The sequence below is a fragment of the Ambystoma mexicanum genome, chromosome 7p, assembly GCF_040938575.1.
Source record: "Ambystoma mexicanum isolate Mex_15411 chromosome 7p, UKY_AmexF1_1, whole genome shotgun sequence".
NCBI classification, from domain to species: Eukaryota; Metazoa; Chordata; class Amphibia; order Caudata; family Ambystomatidae; genus Ambystoma; species Ambystoma mexicanum.
Genome location: NC_090939.1, coordinates 343,142,040 through 343,162,645, shown reverse-complemented (window position 1 = coordinate 343,162,645; position 20,606 = coordinate 343,142,040).

Here is a 20,606-nt window from a genome sequence, read left to right as displayed (position 1 = left end):
CTGATTGCACTCCTCATTCCATTTGACCCTTTTGGGGCATTTTGGAGAGGAGATTACATTCAGTGGACAAGCTATGGTCCCATAGTTCTCAATGAAATTCCTGTAATAGCCAGTGACACCTAAGAAGGCTCTCACCTGAGTTTGAGTAGTAGACATTGTCCAATTTTGCACAGCTTCTATTTTGCTGAGCAATGGCCTTATTTCACCACCTCCTACCTCATGACCAAGGTAGACCACTTTACTCTGACCAATTTGACATTTGCTTACCTTTATGGTCAGTTGGGCCAGCTCAAGAGCCTGCAAAACATATCCTAGGTGGTCAACATGTTCTTTCCAAGTAGGGCTGCACACTCCAATGTAATCCACGTATGCCATGCAGAAGACCTCCATCCCATTCAGAACCTGGTTAACCATCCTTTGGAATGTAGCAGGTGCATTCTTTAAGCCAAAATGCATACCCTTAAACTGGTATAAGCCAACCTGGGTGGAAAATGCAGTTTTCTCCTTGGCATGGTCGGTCAGGGCTATTTGCCAATAGCCTGACGTGAGATCAAATGTGCTGTGGAACTTGGCTGAACCATGTCTATCCACCAGCTCATCTGTCCTTGGTAAAGGATGGGCATCAGTCTTAGTGACTGCATTTAGAACTCTATAATCCACGCAGAGTCTCAACTCCTTGGATCCTGCCTTTGGTACTAACACAACTGGGCTAGATCATGGACTAGTAGAGGGTTCTATTACCCCGAGATCAAGCATCTTGTTGACCTCTCCTTTGATATGGGTTCTTACATTCTCTAACATTCTGTAACCCCTGCTTTTGACAGGTAAACAGTCACCAGTGTGTATGTCAAGACTGGTGACAGTGAAAACAAGGGGCCAAATTGCTTCAACAAAACTTTGCACTCCTCCTGCTTGCTCATCTAAAGGTTTGCCTCTGAGAAGGTCAGGCAGAGGTTCTCTCTTCTCCTCCTCTTGAGCTGAACCTAGAAGCAAAGCTCCCAGTTCTGGTCTCGAGACAAAAGCTTTTAGACGGTTGGTGTGAAAGACTCTGGGAGCCTCCTTAGGATTGCCTAAGTCCACCAGATAGTTCACCTCTCCAAGTTTTCCCACAATCTTGAAGGGTCCTATCCACTTGTCCTGCAAGGCCCTCTGCCTTGTTGGCACCATAACAAGAACCAGCTGGTCTTGAGCGAACTCAACCATGTTGGCCTTCTGGTCATGCCAATGCTTAACCAGAGCCTGACCTTCTTTCAAGTTATCACTTGTCTCAGCCATCTTGTGTAACATTCTCCTCCGGAGTACTATCACATAGTCAGTCACTCTGACTGGCTTGGGGGAAGGAGCATTCTCCAACCCCTCCTTAATCAGGGCCAATGACCCCTCTGACTGGATGGCCATAGAGAAGTTTGAAGGGACTGTAACCTACTCCCTCCTGAGGGACTTCTCTATAAGCAAAGAGAAGGCATGGCAGTAGAAGATCCCACTTTCTTTTAAGTGGGTCTTCCAAAGCTCCTATCATGCTCTTCATGGTTCTGTTGAGCCTTTCTACCAAGCCATTTGTTTGAGGATGGTATGCGGTAGAGAACTTGTAGGTAACTCCATAGTTTTTCCAGTTTGACTCCCTGTCGGATATTACCTCCCTAGTAAACCCAACCCTGGTAAAAATACCAAGGAGAGCCTTAGCCACAGCCTGAGCTGTAACAGTTCTCATAGGAATTGCTTCCGGGTATATAGTAGCATGGTCTACTACAACAAGTATAAACCTGTTGCCTGAAGAGGTTGGAGGGTCAAGAGGACCAACAATGTCAATTCCAACCCTCTCAAATGGTACTCCCACCACAAGGAGAGGCACTAAAGGTGCCACGTTCTTGGAGCCACTCTTACCAGAAGTTTAGCAGGTGTAGTAACTCTTGCAATACTTATCTACCTCAGCCCCCATTGTAGGCCAAAAGAAGTAGAGAGAGAGCCTTTCCTTGGTCTTCTTGAAACTCAAGTGACCAGCCAAAGGTATCTCATGGACTAGTTGCAAGAATCGGAGTCTGTTCTCTTGGGGCACTACAAGTCTTTTGTAGTCTCCAGGGCTTCACTTTTCATGAAATGACATTTATGATGTCATCTTTGATGTTGTGGGTGTTAGTTTTAGCAGTGCACGGTGGTGGTGCGAGTTATGGTTGATTAGCTTACCATAACTGGCGAATTTCAAGGGTTTTTCAGTTTTACTTGGAACCACAATGTCGCTTTAACAACGTTTTTTAACTGAATTGCATAGATTTTTAGTAGCGCAACTTAACCATAACGTCCCTTTAACAAAGTTTATTTTACTGAATTTCATAGGTTTTTAATAGCACAACTTAACAATAATATCTCTGACTTTATGTACAAGTAACATAGAACATACTGAACCCCCTCTACTGAATTTGATGTCCACGAACTCTTCTAATGTCCGCGGACATATGCGGACAACAGCACCACTACCCAAAAAGTCTGGTGGGTATGTTTAATTGTTATATCATAACATATAAACATTATACAAATTCACAAACCAGCACACATACACATTATATGTAGTAATAAATAAGAAGTGTAACCCTTATATATAACACATTAACCATTCATTTAAATACAATATGTTCTAAAATGGAATATACCAAAAGAAGAAAGATAGTCTTCCAACATGATTACCTCACAGAAACTCCACAACTAAGAGCAACAGCAGATCTAGAGACCAGTAAGAACACACCTTACCAGAAGCTAGTAAGTGTACTGCATTTTACTCATATATTTGTAAACTTTCTGTATTAGACACAAAAAAAGTGATATTATGTTTTTTTTCTCACATACATGTCTAGTACTCTGGAGTGGCTAGAGGAGCATTTCCCACGTGAGGAAATGTCTGAAGATAGTGAACCTAATGGTAGACACTTTACTATATAAACCAATTAATAAATATTATTTTATATACATTTAACATATACATTTTTTTTGTTGTACAGACCATACAAAAATAGAAAATACTAAAGAAAAAGAAGTATTGGATAAGACTCTTCAGCACATAGAAAAAAAAAATGGAGCTAGTCATGGCACATTTTAACAATTTAAAAAACTTTGTGGAGGATCACTTGAAACAAACAACTATATACCATTGTCCCACATGTACCTGTCCCCTCTCACCATATCCCAGTCAATTATCCCCAAACCCTCTCCATGAACCAAAACGTTTTGATGAGACTTCCATCCTTTCTTCACCTCATATTAATCCTATTGAAACCCCCAATTCTCCTGTTTTTGTTTCAGTTTCCGCCTTCGCCTTCTCTGCCAAAAATGTAACATCTATATGAAATAAAGTAAAATTATTATATTGTGTCCTATTTCATTTCTTGTCTTTTTTTAAGAAGCAGTTCAGGTGTCCGTGGACAGCGCGGGTGTCGGAATGTGCGTAAAGAAATGAAAATGGGAGCGTCCTAAGGACACTATGAGGCTGATTCATGGAATTAATGTGCGCCGGAATTCCGGCGCAGAGGTGCCAAAACGGCCACAGCAAAATCGCACGTAGCGCGGCGCACATAACAAAAGTAGGCAGAACCGGGGCATAACACTGGGAATGGGGAACAACGCATGAAAATATGGGCGTCGCAGGGGAAGTACAGGAGGCAAGTGCGAGGAACGCCCACACGCTCGCCTACAACTCATATTCATGGAATCGAATAGGGCAAACCAGCGCATGGGCAAAGACACGCACAGGGCCAAACAAGTTCGCCACAAGAAAGCAGGCGGTAGCGTCCCTGCGCCTGAAATAAATGTGCACCTATATACAGCTATGATGAATGATCCATACTGTACTGATACTGATACTGATCCATACTGTGGCCCTCTAGGACAAACGAGGTGCAAAGGGGTACCGACAAACACGGACACCCGTTGTGTGAAAAATAGCGTGTGCATGTATTTCAGGGTGCGCGGGAAGTTCCACACGCGATTGTCCTTGGTACGTATATTTCAGGGTGCGTGTGAAGTTTCACACGTGATTCCAGCAGGGTACGTGTATTCCAAGGTGCGCGGGAAGTTTCACATGCAAATTTGCAGGGTACGTGTATTTCGGGGTGCGCGTGAAGTTCCAAACGCGATTTCAGCAGGGAAGGTTTACTCAGGGTGCGCGGGAAGTTCCACACGCAAATCCAGCAATCTACGTGTATTTCGGGGGTGCCGGGGAGTACTACACGTGAATTGGCTGTGTGGGTACTCCCAGGTGTTCCCTCTACACCCTCCACGGCCCCTGCAGGCGGCCCACACCACAGGGGACTACCCTGCACCCCTGCACATGTCACGCAGGAAGCCCATCCACCATGGCCATGCCCCCCAGTCAACTGACATGTCACCTTGCACTACTGCCCACCAACGCATGTCTCCCAGCACCCCCACCCCCCAGCATCCAGGGGCACCCTCCACCAGGCCCCCACTCATGTCTCCCAGCACCCCCACCCCCCAGCATCCAGGGGCACCATCCACCAGGCCCCCACTCATGTCCAACTCATGTCTCCCTGCACCCCCACCCCCCAGCAGTCAGGGGCACCCTCCACCAGGCCCCCACTCATGTCTCCCAGCACCCCCACCCCCCAGCATCCAGGAGCACCCTCCACCAGGCCCCCACTCATGTCCAACTCATTTCCCCCTGCACCCCCACCCCCCAGAACTGCGGGGCACCCTCCACCAGGCCCCCACTCATGTCTCCCAGCACCCCTACCCCCCAGCAGTCAGGGGCACCCTCCACCAGGCCCCCACTCATGTCTCCCAGCACCCCCACCCCCCAGCAGTCAGGGGCACCCTCCACCAGGCCCCCACTCATGTCTCCCAGCACCCCCACCCCCCAGCATCCAGGGGCATGCTCCACCAGGCCCCCACTCATGTCTCCCTGCACCCCCACCCCCCAGCAGTCAGGGGCACCCTCCACCAGGCCCCCACTCATGTCTCCCTGCACCCCCACTCCCCAGCAGTCAGGGGCACCCTTCACCAGGCCCCCACTCATGTCTCCCAGCACCCCCACCCCCCAGCATCCAGGGGCATCCTCCACCAGGCCCCCACTCATGTCCAACTCATGTCTCCCTGCACCCCCCAGCAGTCAGGGGCACCCTCCACCAGGCCCCCACTCATGTCTCCCTGCACCCCCACCCACCAGCATCCAGGGGCACCCTCCAATAGGCCCCCACTCATGTCCAACTCATGTCCCCCTGCACCCCCACCCCCCGGCACTGTGGGGCACGCTCCACCAGGCCCCCACTCATGTCTCCCAGCACCCCCACCCCCTAGCAGTCAGGGGCACCCTCCACCAGGCCCCCACTCATGTCTCCCTGCACCCCCACACCCCAGCATCCAGGGGCACCCTCCACCAGGACCCCACTCATGTCTCCCAGCACCCCCACTCCCCAGCAGTCAGGGGCACCCTTCACCAGGCCCCCACTCATGTCTCCCAGCACCCCCACCCCCCAGCATCCAGGGGCACCCTCCACCAGGCCCCCACTCATGTCCAACTCATGTCTCCCTGCACCCCCCAGCAGTCAGGGGCACCCTCCACCAGGCCCCCACTCATGTCTCCCTGCACCCCCACCCACCAGCATCCAGGGGCACCCTCCAATAGGCCCCCACTAATGTCCAACTCATGTCCCCCTGCACCCCCACCCCCCGGCACTGTGGGGCACGCTCCACCAGGCCCCCACTCATGTCTCCCAGCACCCCCACCCCCTAGCAGTCAGGGGCACCCTCCACCAGGCCCCCACTCATGTCTCCCTGCACCCCCACACCCCAGCATCCAGGGGCACCCTCCACCAGGACCCCACTCATGTCTCCCAGCACCCCCAACCCCCAGCATCCAGGGGCACCCCCCACCAGGCCCCCACTCATGTTCAACTCATGTCCCCCTGCACCCTAACCCCAGCACTGTGGGGCACCCTCCACCAGGCCCCCACTCATGTCTCCCAGCACCCCCACCCCCCAGCAGTCAGGGTCACCCTCCACCAGGCCCCCACTCATGTCTTCCTGCACCCCCACCCCCCAGCATCCATTGGCACCCTCCACCAGGCCCCCACTCATGTCTCCCTGCACCCCCACCCCCCAGCATCCAGGGGCACCCTCCAGCAGGCCCCCACTCATGTCCAACTCAATTCTCCCTGCACCCCCACCCCCTAGCACTGTGGGGCACCCTCCACCAGGCCCCCACTCATGTCTCCCTGCACCCCCACCCCCCAGCAGTCAGGGGTACCCTCCACCAGGCCCCTACTCATGTCTCCCAGCACCCCCACCCCCCAGCATCCAGGGGCACCCTCCACCAGGCCCCCAATCATGTCCAACTCATGTCTCCCTGCACCCCCACCCCCCAGCAGTCAGGGGCACCCTCCACCAGGCCCCCACTCATGTCCAACTCATGTCTCATTGTACCCCCACCCCCCAGCAGTCAGGGTCACCCTCCACCAAGGCCCCATTCATGTCCAACTCAGGGCCCCCTGCACCCCCACACCCCAGCAGTCAGGGCACCCTCCACCAGGCCCCCACTCATGTCTCCCGGCACCCCCACCCCCCAGCAGTCAGGGGTATCCTCCACCAGGCCCCCACTCATGTCTCCCAGCACCCCCACCCCCCAGCATCCAGGGGCACCCTCCACCAGGCCCCCACTCATGTCCAACTCATGTCTCACTGCACCCCCACCCCCCAGCACTGTGGGGCACCCTCCACCAGGCCCCCAATCATGTCCAACTCATGTCTCCCTGCACCCCTACCCCCCAACACTGTGGGGTACCCTCCACCAGGCCCCCACTCATGTCTCCCTGTACCCCCACCCCCCAGCAGTCAGGGGCACCCTCCACCAGGCCCCCACTCATGTCTCCCAGCACCCCCACCCCCCAGCATCCAGCGGCACCCTCCACCAGGCCCCCACTCATGTCTCCCTGCACCCCCACCCCCCAGCAATCAGGGGCATCCTCCACTAGGCCCCCACTCATGTCTCCCAGCACCCCCACCCCCCAGCATCCAGGGGCACCCTCCACCAGGGCCCCACTCATGTCCAACTCATGTCCCCCTGCACCCTAACCCCAGCACTGTGGGGCACCCTCCACCAGGCCCCCACTCATGTCTCCCAGCACCCCCACCCCCCAGCAGTCAGGGTCACCCTCCACCAGGCCCCCACTCATGTCTTCCTGCACCCCACCCCCCAGCATCCATTGGCACCCTCCACCAGGCCCCCACTCATGTCTCCCTGCACCCCCACCCCCCAGCATCCAGGGGCACCCTCCAGCAGGCCCCCACTCATGTCCAACTCAATTCTCCCTGCACCCCCACCCCCCAGCACTGTGGGGCACCCTCCACCAGGCCCCCACTCATGTCTCCCTGCACCCCCACCCCCCAGCAGTCAGGGGTACCCTCCACCAGGCCCCTACTCATGTCTCCCAGCACCCCCACCCCCCAGCATCCAGGGGCACCCTCCACCAGGCCCCCAATCATGTCCAACTCATGTCTCCCTGCACCCCCACCCCCCAGCAGTCAGGGGCACCCTCCACCAGGCCCCCACTCATGTCCAACTCATGTCTCATTGTACCCCCACCCCCCAGCAGTCAGGGTCACCCTCCACCAGGGCCCCATTCATGTCCAACTCATGGCCCCCTGCACCCCCACACCCCAGCAGTCAGGGCACCCTCCACCAGGCCCCCACTCATGTCTCCCTGCACCCCCACCCCCCAGCAGTCAGGGGTACCCTCCACCAGGCCCCCACTCATGTCTCCCAGCACCCCCACCCCCCAGCATCCAGGGGCACCCTCCACCAGGCCCCCACTCATGTCCAACTCATGTCTCACTGCACCCCCACCCCCCAGCACTGTGGGGCACCCTCCACCAGGCCCCCACTCATGTCCAACTCATGTCTCCCTGCACCCCTACCCCCCAACACTGTGGGGTACCCTCCACCAGGCCCCCACTCATGTCTCCCTGTACCCCCACCCCCCAGCAGTCAGGGGCACCCTCCACCAGGCCCCCACTCATGTCTCCCAGCACCCCCACCCCCCAGCATCCAGGGGCACCCTCCACCAGGCCCCCACTCATGTCTCCCTGCACCCCCACCCCCCAGCAATCAGGGGCATCCTCCACTAGGCCCCCACTCATGTCTCCCAGCACCCCCACCCCCCAGCATCCAGGGGCACCCTCCACCAGGGCCCCACTCATGTCCAACTCATGTCCCCCTGCACCCCCACCCCCAGCACTGTGGGGCACCCTCCACCAGGCCCCCATCCATGTCTACCACCCCCCCACCCCCCAGCATCCAGGGGCACCCTCCACCAGCCCCCCACTCATGTCCAACTCATGTCTCCCTGCATCCCAACCCCCCAGCACTGTGGGGCACCCTCCACCAGGCCCCCACTCATGTCTCCCAGCACCCCCATGCCCCAGCACTGTGGTGCACCCTCCACCAGGCCCCCCTCATGTCCCCCTGCACCCCCACCCCCCAGCACTGTGGGGCACCCTCCACCAGGCCCCCACTCATGTCCAACTCATGTCTCCCTGCACCCCCACCCACCAGCAGTCAGGACCACCCTCCACCAGGCCCCCACTCATGTCTCCCAGCACCCCCACCCCCAGCAGTGCGATTGGCCTGGGTACGTGTATTTCAGGGGTGCGCGGGTAGTCTTACACGCGATTTCAGCAGGGTACGTGTATTACGGGTCTGCGTGAACTTCCACACGCGATATCAGCAGGGTACATGTATTACGGGGTTTGTGTGAACTTCCACATGCGACTGGGCCTGGGAGAGTGGGGTACGTGTATTCCTGTGGTCGGCGGGAATATTTACACAAGACTGGGCCTGGGAGAGCGTGTTACGTGTATTCCTGGGGTGGGCGGGAAGAATTACACGGTCGCCTACAACGCGCCAAAAAAAAAGGTCCAATCCGGAAACACATATGCCAGCATGAAGCAGGCGCAAGTCCCGCGCAGCATAAAAGTGTGCGCAAACAACAAACAAGCTTGGACGCCAGGATGAATATACCATTCCTAGCAGCAGTGGCCGTGGTATACCGCAGGAGGAGGAGGAGGATAGTCAGGGCCAGAATCTTTACCCCAGAACCAGCCTTTTTGGTATGCCTGATGACCAGGTGTATGGGAGGTACAGGTTTCCACCTCACATAATACTCGACCTGGTCAGTGAGTGGGAGGATGACCTCACATCACCCACCCTGTGCTCCCAAGCAATCAGCCCCCTGGAGAAGGTCCTCAATGTACTGCACTTCTTGGCTACCGGATCATTTCAGCGGACAAATGCCATAGTGGGGGGGGGTGTCACAGGCCACGCAGTCACGGTGCCTACACCAGGTGTTGGCCATCATCACTGCCCGCCCATCAGTCCGCAGGCACATATACCTGCCCAGAACACCTGCAGAAAGGCAGGCTGGCAGCCAGGATTTCTACGGGGTGGCACAATTCCCCAAAGTGCTAGGTGCTATTGATTGCACCCATGTGGCTCTACGTCCCCCCAGGGCATCTGAGCACATCTATAGAAACCGCAAGCACTGGCATTCCATCAACGTCCAGGTAGTATGTGATGCCAAGGGAATCATCACTTAAGTATATGCCAACTATCCAAGGTCCACCCACGACAGCTTCATTTACAGGATGTCAACCCTAAACCGGGACATGGAAGCTGGGCGGCATGGCGATGCATGGCTGCTTAGTGAGTATAAATGCCACAGCACACGCATGCATGACAGATACAGAGTAATGTCACTACTCCACTAATGATCCCCATCACCCCCTCCCCAGGGGACAGTGCCTACCCTCTGAGCACCCACATGATGACGCCATTTCGGAACCCCATCACGCCTCCCGAGTTAAGATACAACACAGCCCATATTGCAACCCGGAGCATAGTGGAGCGCACATTCGGAGTGCTGAAGTCACGCTTTCGCTCCCTTGACCGTTCTGGCGGGCAGCTGTTATACGCTCCCCCAGTAGTGTGCAGGATCATAGTGGCAGCATGTGTCCTGCACAATGTTGCAACACTCCGGGGCCTGGCTGTGGACATGGTGGTGCCCCCACATCCCCAACCACATGCACGCCCGCTGCGCATGGGAGGGGAAAGGGCACGGGGTGAGGCTGCCCATACGCAGCTGGTGGCTAATTAGTTCACATAGAAATCAAACCCCTGTGGAGTGCACACAGCCCTGGCACATACCATCTGACAATCAATGATGACTCAATCTGACAATTATGATGAATGAAGGGACAGTCAACTGTCAGAACCATAGCAGCCTGAGATTGTTCACCTGGAAGTGTCACAATGTGTGCATCCCTACCTACACAAACACCTCCAATGCAGTGTCATCAAAAGACACACTTCTATGCAGCAAAAATTAATACCCACTTGCAAAATACAACATGAGAACAGTGCCATGTCACCCAACCCCTCCCCGGCACCGCCATACAACACACCATGGAATGTCATGCTATGTGAGAGCAAACAAATTAATCCTCACAACATGACACAAGTGTCACAAAGTACAGTGTCCCTAATGGAAACTGGCCACACATGAAATGCTCACAGTAATGCGGGACCAACAACACACATTACCAAATATTTAGCAATAATACTAATCACCTACACAACCTCCAACCTACCATAAACATGACAGTACGGATTTAAACAATTAGTAGTCTCACTACCTGATAATGCCAGCACTTCAACCACTTCCAACTGTACAGTGTTAGCGCCACACAAAAGTGTAGGTGCACTGCTTACAACATGGACTCCATTTCCAAAGTAGACCGCCTTGTGAAGACATTAGGAATGGACCTGCAAATTAGGAGGATGAGATGGATGCAGAGGCACATACACCATGCAGTGTACAATACAACAACAATATGCACTAGGAATGTATACACAGTATTGACTACAGACTGCCCACACAGCAAATGGGAGTCCAACATCACTGTGTAAGTCAATGTCACATGGGCACACCCTTTGCAAGCCCATGGAAACGGGAAGCAGGAGGGGTGTGTGTCACACAAACCCAAGCATCTAACCCAAATTCAGCACAAGCCTGCATGTGCCCAGCCACAATACAGCGTATGCCCACGGGAGCCACACAAGGCAAAACACACTGTAAAAAAAATCAAGAATAAAAAATAAAAAATAAAAAATAAAAATAAAAAAATAAAAAATGGCCATGTATGGGCCAGGGGGGGTGGGGGAGGCCACCCAGGAGGTCCGAGCACAGGGTGCACACCAAAACCCACCTGTGTGGATTTTGGGAAAAACAAACACCTCCATGGGCTCATGGCCTGCACGGCTACGCTATTGTGAGAGAATCGCTGCTGTCGCTCTCCTCACTCTCTGCAGCTGCATCAGAAGGTGGTGGCACTATGGGAGGCAGCCCATGCAAAGCCCTAGTCTGGTCCTCCATTGCAGCAAGCATGCAGGTGTGGAAGGTCTGGTTCTGGAGGATAATCGTGCGGAGGTCCCCATGCAACAATTCACAGGATGCCCGGACCTCCTCCCTAGTTGCCTGCATCTCAGCTGAGAGCGTACGTGTGAGCCACTCCAGCTGCTGTTCAGTCCTCGTATCAGTTGAAGCCTCAAGCTCAACAAGAGTCACCCTGAGCTGACGGAGTTCCACCCTCAGGGCTTCCCTGTGGCCATGGGACTCAATAAAAATGGCTTCCCGCAGAGTCTCCAGTGCCGCCAGCCTGTCCCTGTTGGACGCCAACATGTCCTCCCTGTGTGACTGGCAAATGGAGTCTGTTGCCTGCTGTAGTTGTTCCATCAGCCTTTCTTGGGGGACAATGGAAGTGGCCACCCTATCAATGGCCTGAGCCATCATCTCAGATGATGCTGCCTTTTGGTTTGCCATACCGTATATGGATTGCTCCCATGTGGTATTGCCAGGTGGAGTACGGCCACCATGTCGGCTGGCACCACACCTGTCTGGGGCAAGGCAAACTGCTCCTTGCTGTGCCGGCATGGCCTGAGGCTGCAGGACTGCATTCCCCCTCTGATCTGCTGGCCCAGGAACAGGATCAGATGTTGCGGAGTGTGACCCTGCATCCGTAACCACCAAAGGCGGACCTACCAACACTGACATCCCTATTGAGGGTTCTACCCCTGGTGCAGGTTGGTTGGAAAGTACAGAATCCCTCCCAGAAACACTTACCTGCGACCACACGTAGGTCTCATCATCCAAATCGACACCTGAATAGAGCTCGGGTTAGGTGCACCCAGAGGCACCCCTTGAGATAATGGTCTGCAGCAAGTGTGGGTTCTCACCCACCACCACACCACGTCCCTCACTGGTGCCCGGTCGGGCCTGAGACCCCTCCTGGGTCTGCACCATCTCCACAACCCCAGCAGTATCAAGTGCGTCATCCCCTGCAAAGACATGAAAGAAAAGAAATGGGAACAGACATTAGCACTATGGCACACAATTAGGGCTGAGAAGCAACAAAACCAGTACTTCATTGACACATGTCCCCCATGACTATAACCCGCCCATACATGCACCGTCACTGCGTATGAAAGGGAGGCAAATGGCACACATTGATGACACCAAGATGGAAGACCACCACATTTGCTGCATGCTGGCTAGCAGTGCCATCACACATTGGCCTGTGATTGGCATGTCCAATACACATACATGACACATGCCATCACACAGATGACATGCACCATAGCCATGTCACAAATGTGACAATAGGACTGAGAAATGCCTAGTGAAAGTGGTGGAATGCAAACAATCAGCCTGAATGAACACAGAATAATACGCAACAATGTTGTGGCAAGATGACACTTCAAGGGCAACTGGCGTGAGGTTGCGCTAAATGTCTACTGTTGCCAGAAGGGATACTGCAATACCCAAATCCTGGTGTGCAGAATGTATTGGATGAAGCACATGGGTGACCCAAACCACTCAGGCACACACACCCTCACCTGGCACTCAATCAGAAGCCCTCACACACACACCATGCACATGGATGACACACACATGCATGTGCACTCACCTGACAATGCCTCGTAATCTGGCAGGTCTCCCACGCCTTGGATCTGTCCCTCCGTGACGTAGGTCCCAGCAACATACTCATGTGGAGTGAGTTCAATGTCCTCTGCTGGAGACCCACCTCCAGTCACTAGAGTAGCGGCATGACTTGAGGCCAGCTTTTTCTTTGCCCTGCGCTTCAGGTCATTCCAGCGCTTGTAGTAATCATTAGCTGTGCGCCTCACGAATCCAAGGGCACTTATGATGTCCGCGATGGTCTGCCAGTGTGCCAGACGTTGTGCAGGTGTGGTCTTGCATCCTGCAGTAATCACCATTTCGCTGTCATGTGCGGACACATACTCCACAAGTACATCAAGTTTGGCCTGATTGAAGCTGGGCTTTCTTGGCGGCCCGGACTGTGTAGCCGTGTCTGGGGCATCAGCCTGTACTGGACGAGCACTCTTCCTCTTCCACTTGGAAGGTGGTGGGGATCCTGAGTGTCCTACGCCGCTCTGGACACTAGGGGCAGGAGCCCCGGTAGACTGTGGACTAGGAGTGTGGGAATGAACACTCACCATGGGACTTGGTGCAGGCATTAGCTGAAGTGAGATGTAGTCGGGGGGAACGTCAGCAGGATGGACTGGAACCGACACTGTCCTGGCTGGGAGACTCAGAGCTGGGGTGGATGGAGCCGCAGCTGCCCCTGCAGCCTTCCCACCCTGCCTACTCGGGGCAGCAGATGACATAGCTGCCCCTGATCCACGTGGCCTGGTGACACCAAGGTGCACCGCCACACGTGGACTAGACCTGCTGACCTGGAAGTCAGCCATGGAGTCACCCTGTGCCAGGTCTGGTACCACAATGGGCTGGTCCAACAAGGGCTGAGCAGGGATGGTGTCAGCCACGTTACCCTCAACCAGTGGGGGCATGGGTGTCCCTGACTGGTCACCCACACATGGGGGGCTATGGGCACCCTGCAAGTCCCAGCCACGTCCCCTACCGTATCCACCACGCCCACCTCTTGAGGCTCAGCCACCTTTGCCACCCTTACCGCATGCTCGCCTCCCAACCATGGCACTGATGTTGTTGTGTGTATGGGAGTTGCAGTAAACTATTGCCCTGGGCAATTGGGGGTCAAAGGGGTAGGGTACTAGATGGAATTCGTACCCTAGTGCTCTAGCAAGGCCGTATGTGACCCCTGGGGGAAGATGACGGGTCACGCAATGCACAGGCACCCCAAAAAAGGGAGATAATGTGCACGCAACCCCTCCTAGACCACGTGCATGGAAAAATAAACCTGCACTACGCTGTGGCACCCAGAAACACAAAAATGAATGTATGCGTGTCACACGCAGCCTAGAATGACCTCTGAAGGGGTACGCGACACATAGCATGAAAAAGACGAGCGTGTGCGCGTTGGCAACACCCCCGCCAAAAGAAGAATTGTAAGCTGTCTGAGGAGACAGGACAACAAAATAAGTGACAAAAAGAGAAAAAGCTGTCTGAGGTAACAGGGAGTACGAACTTGGAACGCCGTGAAGTAAATCGCGTGTGAACCTACAAGAAGTACAGATTTCACCCACTCGCTCTCCACGAAAAGCACGTACAGGGAAATGGCGTTCTACACGTACCTTTTAAACATGCCCACACGTCCAGCGTCACTTCCGCATGTACGCTCTAAGGCCCTATCCTCCAATTACATGAGCTGACACTATGACGTGCAGTAATTGGACGTGTAACATGCACCCGTGTACAGGGAAATGCCCGCGCACGCACGTCACAGATGCGCATACGCGCTGAGGCCCTTTCCACCAATTACACGCTATGACACTCTGACGTGCTTATTTTTTCTACGCGCCATGGAAAACGCACGTGCGCGTAATGTCATAGACACGCCTACATGCTGGGGGCCTTTGGGCCAATTAATTCGTGTACGTGTGCTGACGCGCTTACGCGCTAAGGCCCTTTCCTCGAATTACACGCAGATGTGCTGGATTTTTACGTGCCAAATCACTTCGTATCAAGCTGGCCACGTGTAAGCACACGGAAGACCACGCTCCTGCCCAGAAGGCCGAATTACTGCCCCCCACAGCCCCGAGCACGCTCCCACCTGCCATCTGCTGCTGCCTGATTGCCTACTGCCCACGTGCCCTGCCATTTGCTGCCTGCACATCAGCCAGGGGTGCTGTTGCTGTGACCACCCCTGCTGGAACCGAAGACTCCCGACTGAGATTCCATCACTCCACAGACCAGCCCCAGGACCCAGTTGCCCACCCACTCCTGCCTCTGGGGTTGTCATGTCGGGCACTGCAACATCTGGCACCACTGGCAACCCCCAGCCAGAGAGGCAGAGGGGCACCAGCTTCACTGCCACCGAAGTTGGTGTCCTGGTGGAGCAAGTCCTGGGGCAGTATGATGCCCTCTTCGGAAGTTTGCGCGCCGACAAGGAAGGATGGACTCGGATCTGGACGGACATCATGACTGCCATTAACGCGGAGGGGGTGGCAGTCCGAATATTCCATCATGTCAAGAAGCGCTGGGAGGACTTCAGGTCCAGGACCCTCAACAAGGCCCGGCACCTCTTGAAGGCAGCAGATGCTAAGGGGCGCCGGGGCCACTTGTCGGAAGATCAGATGAGGGTCCTGGAACGCATATCCCCAGCGCTCCACGTCCAGTTCCTTGACAGGCAGACCCGTCTGGAGTCGAGCGGTAAGTGTACATGCATCCTGATTGTAAGCTGTGCGTGTGGTGGTGTGCCAGTAGTGTGCAGGTTGCACATGTGTTTTAATGGGGCCAAGTAGGGGGGGGTGTACAGGGCCGTGAGGCTAACACATGTGAGGGCTCTCATGTGTGAGACATGGATGGTGCTTGTGTGTGTAGGCTTGCATGCCAAATGCAGATGAGTGGGCACACATGTTGGAATGAATGTGTATGTAAGTAGGCATGTTCGTGATGTCACACATGGATGTTGGTTTCAGCTACATGTATCTGCACTGTGTACATGTGCATGTGTGTGTATTTGACAAGGGGGCAACAGAGATGCAACATGGATGCATGTGACACCGGGATGTGGAAGACTGATTGGCAGATGTGACATGGATGCCGATCTCAACACTGCAACAGTTGGCAGAGGTGTACACATGCATGCAAGTGTGGTGGTGTGTGTGCATGTGTAGTGCATGTGATGTCTGGCTCACCTTTGCCTGCTCATGCTATTGTATGTGTATGGATGGTGCTGGCTGTTGCGATATGGCTGTGGTATGGCTCATGTGTGCGAGTTGAAATGACATGTGTGTTGGCGATTGTGATGCCATGTCTGAGGTTTGCCAATGCCACTCATGTACAACTGTCATGTGTGTATGTGTCCATTGTACAGTGCCCTGATGCCTGTGTTTTATTTCTCCCTGTCTGCAGCGTCAACTGATGAAGAGGGCGGAGAAGGTGCTGTGGAGCACAGCGGCAGGGATTACACCGCCAGCTGGAGACGCAAGGCCCGGCTCCCCTCCCAGGTTGTCATCTCGTCAGGGAGTGAGGAGTCCGGTGCCGCGTCCCAGGCCGCAGCTGCCGGGGGGATGTCCAAGAGGAAGAGGTCAGAGTTGGACTCCTCGGCAGCAGAAGGGGCAGCTCGGACCCCACAGGGCCCAACGGGGGAAGATGGCATGGAGTCATCCAGGTTGGTGGGGGTTTTGGTGGAGGAGGAGGCCGTGCAAGTGACAGAGACGGGGTCTGGAGGTGGGATTCCACTGGTGCTAGTGGTGCAGTGCAGGACCAGGGACAGGAGGCAGCACAGGCCACCGCGGAGGTGCCTGTGTGCAATCCTGTCCCTGATCTTGTCACTGCATCATCTTGCACCAGCAGGGATGCCTACGTCCAGACCCGTTTTCAGGCAGCGGATGAGCTTACTACAAATGGCCGTCCTCTGCCTGCGGACGTGGCTATCCAGGTACGGGTTGAGCCTGTCCTGACTGGTGTGGCGCTGCGTCAATGAGCCATGTGAGGTGACCTGCAGTCTTTTCATGGGGAGACTGCACGTCATCTCGAATGGCTCATTGACCGCGTCGGCCTACTGGGACAGGTCACCCAGACCGGATTCCTCCCTTTGCTGGAGCTTGTTCCGACCCCCTCCTCAACTGAACACCCTATGCGCCAGTCATTCTCTGTGCCATCTTTCCACCCATTTGTCTCCTGTGTGCCCTGTGGCGCTGCCTCTGACGGTGCGGCCAGGCTGGTGGAGGACACATCCCTGCCACAGTCGGGAGTCAGACGTCCAGCAGGGGTGGCCACATCAACGACTGCACCCCCGACGGTGGAGGATGTGCAGGCAGCAGGAGCCAGGGCACGGGCACAGGCACAGCAGCAGCAGCAACGAGGTGGGAGCCATGATGGCTCGGGGCCTTTGACATCGGAGGGGCAGGCATCGGCCGGAGGGCAGGAGGACCCAGGACGGGAAGTGTCTTCCATGTAGCAGCGGTTGGGCCATGCCATAGATGCGGAGCGGGCGGAAGAGGCACGGCTCACGATGGTCAGGGCGGAGAACTCCATGCGGAGGGCCCTGAGGCGGGCCGAGTGCCTCGAGGCAATCCGCAGGGAGTTGGAGGAGAACATGTCGTCATCCCTGCGGACCCTCGGGGCCATGGAAGAGGACTGCCTCCGGGACATTGAGCAGGAGTTCGATGATGCCCTGGCCCGGAACATCCAGAAGTGAGCCGTCGGACTAGCCCGCTTCCCTTGTAAATAGTTCTTTATTGTTAAGTTTCCTTTCGGTTTTGTTTTGTTTTGGGGCACTTGGACGATGCCCCAACTTGACAATGGATTTGGATTGTTGATTTTTTTTTCCATGGATCAATGGTTTTTTATTATTTTTGCACCTTGGATTTATTTTCTCAGACTGACACTTTGGAAACTTGCTTTTGGATTGCTTTTCATTTGGATTTCATGCGTCTTTTTTATTTATTGGACATGCTGGATTACATTTATTATTTCCATTTTCTTCTGTTCCATTTCATTGCCTTGCTTTTCTGTTTAATACATTATCATTTGTTACTTCAATGTGTGGTATTCTCTCTTTGGTTTCATGCATGTCGCAATGTGTGTTTTATCATTCACATGCTGTCATTGTGTGGGTTTGAAGGATATATGTTGATGTGCAGACTAGCCATTTGGGATGCATCATGTGCTGGTGATTTCTTTGTGGGGTGGATGTCATACCTGGTGGTGTGTTCAGACTGGGGTGGCGTGGGCAGTGTTTTGAGGGGGCATGGGGGCCATGATTATGGATCGTCATGAGGTGTTGGGGGGACATGTATGGGGGCCTGCTGGCAGGTGCCCTGCACTGCTGGGGGGTGGTGGTGCATGGGGACATGTGTGGGGGCCTGGTGGAGGGTGCCCTGCACTGCTGGGGGGTGGGGGTCCAGGGGGACATGAGTGGGGGCCTAGTGGAGGGTGCCCCGCAATGCTGGGTGGTGGGGGTGCAGGGGGACATGAGTTGGACATGAGTGTGGGCCTGGTGGAGGGTGCCCTGCACTGCTGGGGGGTGGGGGTGCTGGGAGACATGAGTGGGGGCCTGGTGGAGGGTGCCCCTGGATGCTGGGGGGGTGGTGCAGGGGGACATGAGTGTGGGTCTGCTGGCAGGTGCCCCACAGTGCTGGGGGGTGGGGGTGCTGGGAGACATGCGTTGTTGATCGGTAGTGCAAGGTGACATGTGGCTTGTGTGGGGGGCATGCCCATGGTGGATGGGCTGCCTGCGGGACATGAGCAGGGGTGCAGGGTAGTCCCCTGTGGTGTGGGCTGCCTGCAGGGGCTGTGGAGGGTGTAGAGGGAACACCTGGGAGGACCCACACAGCCAATTCACGTGTAGTACTCCCCGGAACCCCTGAAATACACGTACCCTGCTGAATTCGCGTGTGAAACTTCCCGCACACCCCTAAATGACGTGCAAAGGGTTATGCGACAAACACGGACACCCGCTGTGTGAATAATAGCGTGTGCGTGTATTTCGTGGGTGCGCAGGAAGTTTAACACGCGATCGGGCCTGGTGGAGCAGGGTACGTGTATTTCAGGGGCTCGCAGAAAGTTTAACACGCGACCGGGCCTGGGGGAGCGGGGTACGTGTTTTTCAGGGGGGAGCGGGAAGTTTAACACACGATCGGGCCTGGGGGAGCGGGGTACGTGTATTTCAGGGGCTCGCGGGAAGTTTAACACACGATTGGGCCTGGCGGAGCGGGGTACGTGTATTTCAGGGGCTCGCAGGAAGTTTAACACGCGATCGGGCATGGGGGAGCGGGGTATGTGTATTTCAGGGCCTCGCGGGTAGTTTAACACGCAATCGGGACTGGCGGAGCAGGGTACCACTCACCGTCTGCCTTGCGTGTAGAAGAATGCGTAGCCAACACCCACCCGCTGTGAAGTAATAGTGTGTGAACCCCAACGCCTGCAGAACACACGCACCGCACCCCACGAAAAGCACGTACAGAGCAATGGAAATCCACGTGGGATCTTCACCCTGCCAGGGCAACTCCCGTGCGCGATATGTCAAAGACGCGCTTACGCGCTAGGGGCCTTTGGTCCAATGGAATCGTGTATGCGTGCTGACGCGCTTACGCGCTAAGGGCCTTTCCTCGAATTACACGCTGACGTGCAGAATTTTCACGTGCCAGATCACTCCGTATCAAGCTGGCCACGCGTAAGCACACGGAAGACCACGCTCCTGCCCAAAAGGCCGAATTACTGCCCCCCAGAGCCCCGAGCAGCCTCCCACGAGCCATCTGCTGCTGCCTGCCTGCCTGCTGCCACCGTGCCCTGCCATTTGGTGCCTGCACATCAGCCATCTGCAGGGGTCCAGTTGCTGTGTCCACCCTTGCTGGAACAGAAGACTCCCGACTGGGATACCATCGCTCCACAGCCCAGCCCCAGGACCCAGTTGCCCACCCACGCCTGCCTCGGGGGTCGCCATGTCGGGGCAAACACCATCCGAGACCACTTGCGACGCCCAGCCAGAGGGGCAGAGGGCCACCAGCTTCAGTCAGAACGAAGTTGGTGTCCTGGTGGAGCTTGTCCTGGGGCATTATGATGCCCTCTTCGGATCATCACGCGCCGACAAGGAAGAACGGGACAGGATCTGGGACGCCTTTTGTGGTTGCCATCAACGCGGAGGGGGTGGCAACCCGCAACATCAAGCAAGTCAAGAAGCGCTGGGAGGACTTGAGGTCCAGGACCCTCATGAAGGCCTGGCACCTCGTGGAAGGGGGCCGGGGCAGCATGAGTACCATCTAGCTGAGGGTCCTGGAACGCATACACCCATCGCTCCATGCCCAGATCCTTGAGAGGCAGACCCGTCTGGAGTCGAGCGGTAAGTGGCCAAGCATTGCTGTGTGAGACAGGGCATGTTGCAGTGTGCTGGTTGTCTTATACTTGCCTGTATGTGTGACATAGGCTATGTACGCGTGTGTGTGTGCAGGGACATCATGGTCATGCATGTGAGACCAGTAATGTGTGAAGCACACGGTTGGTGTATGTGTTTAAATGCAACATGGGGAGCCCTATGCGGAATGGACACATGAGAGCATGCCAGTCTCAGTTCCTGGACATGGGTGGGGGTGAGGGATGGGT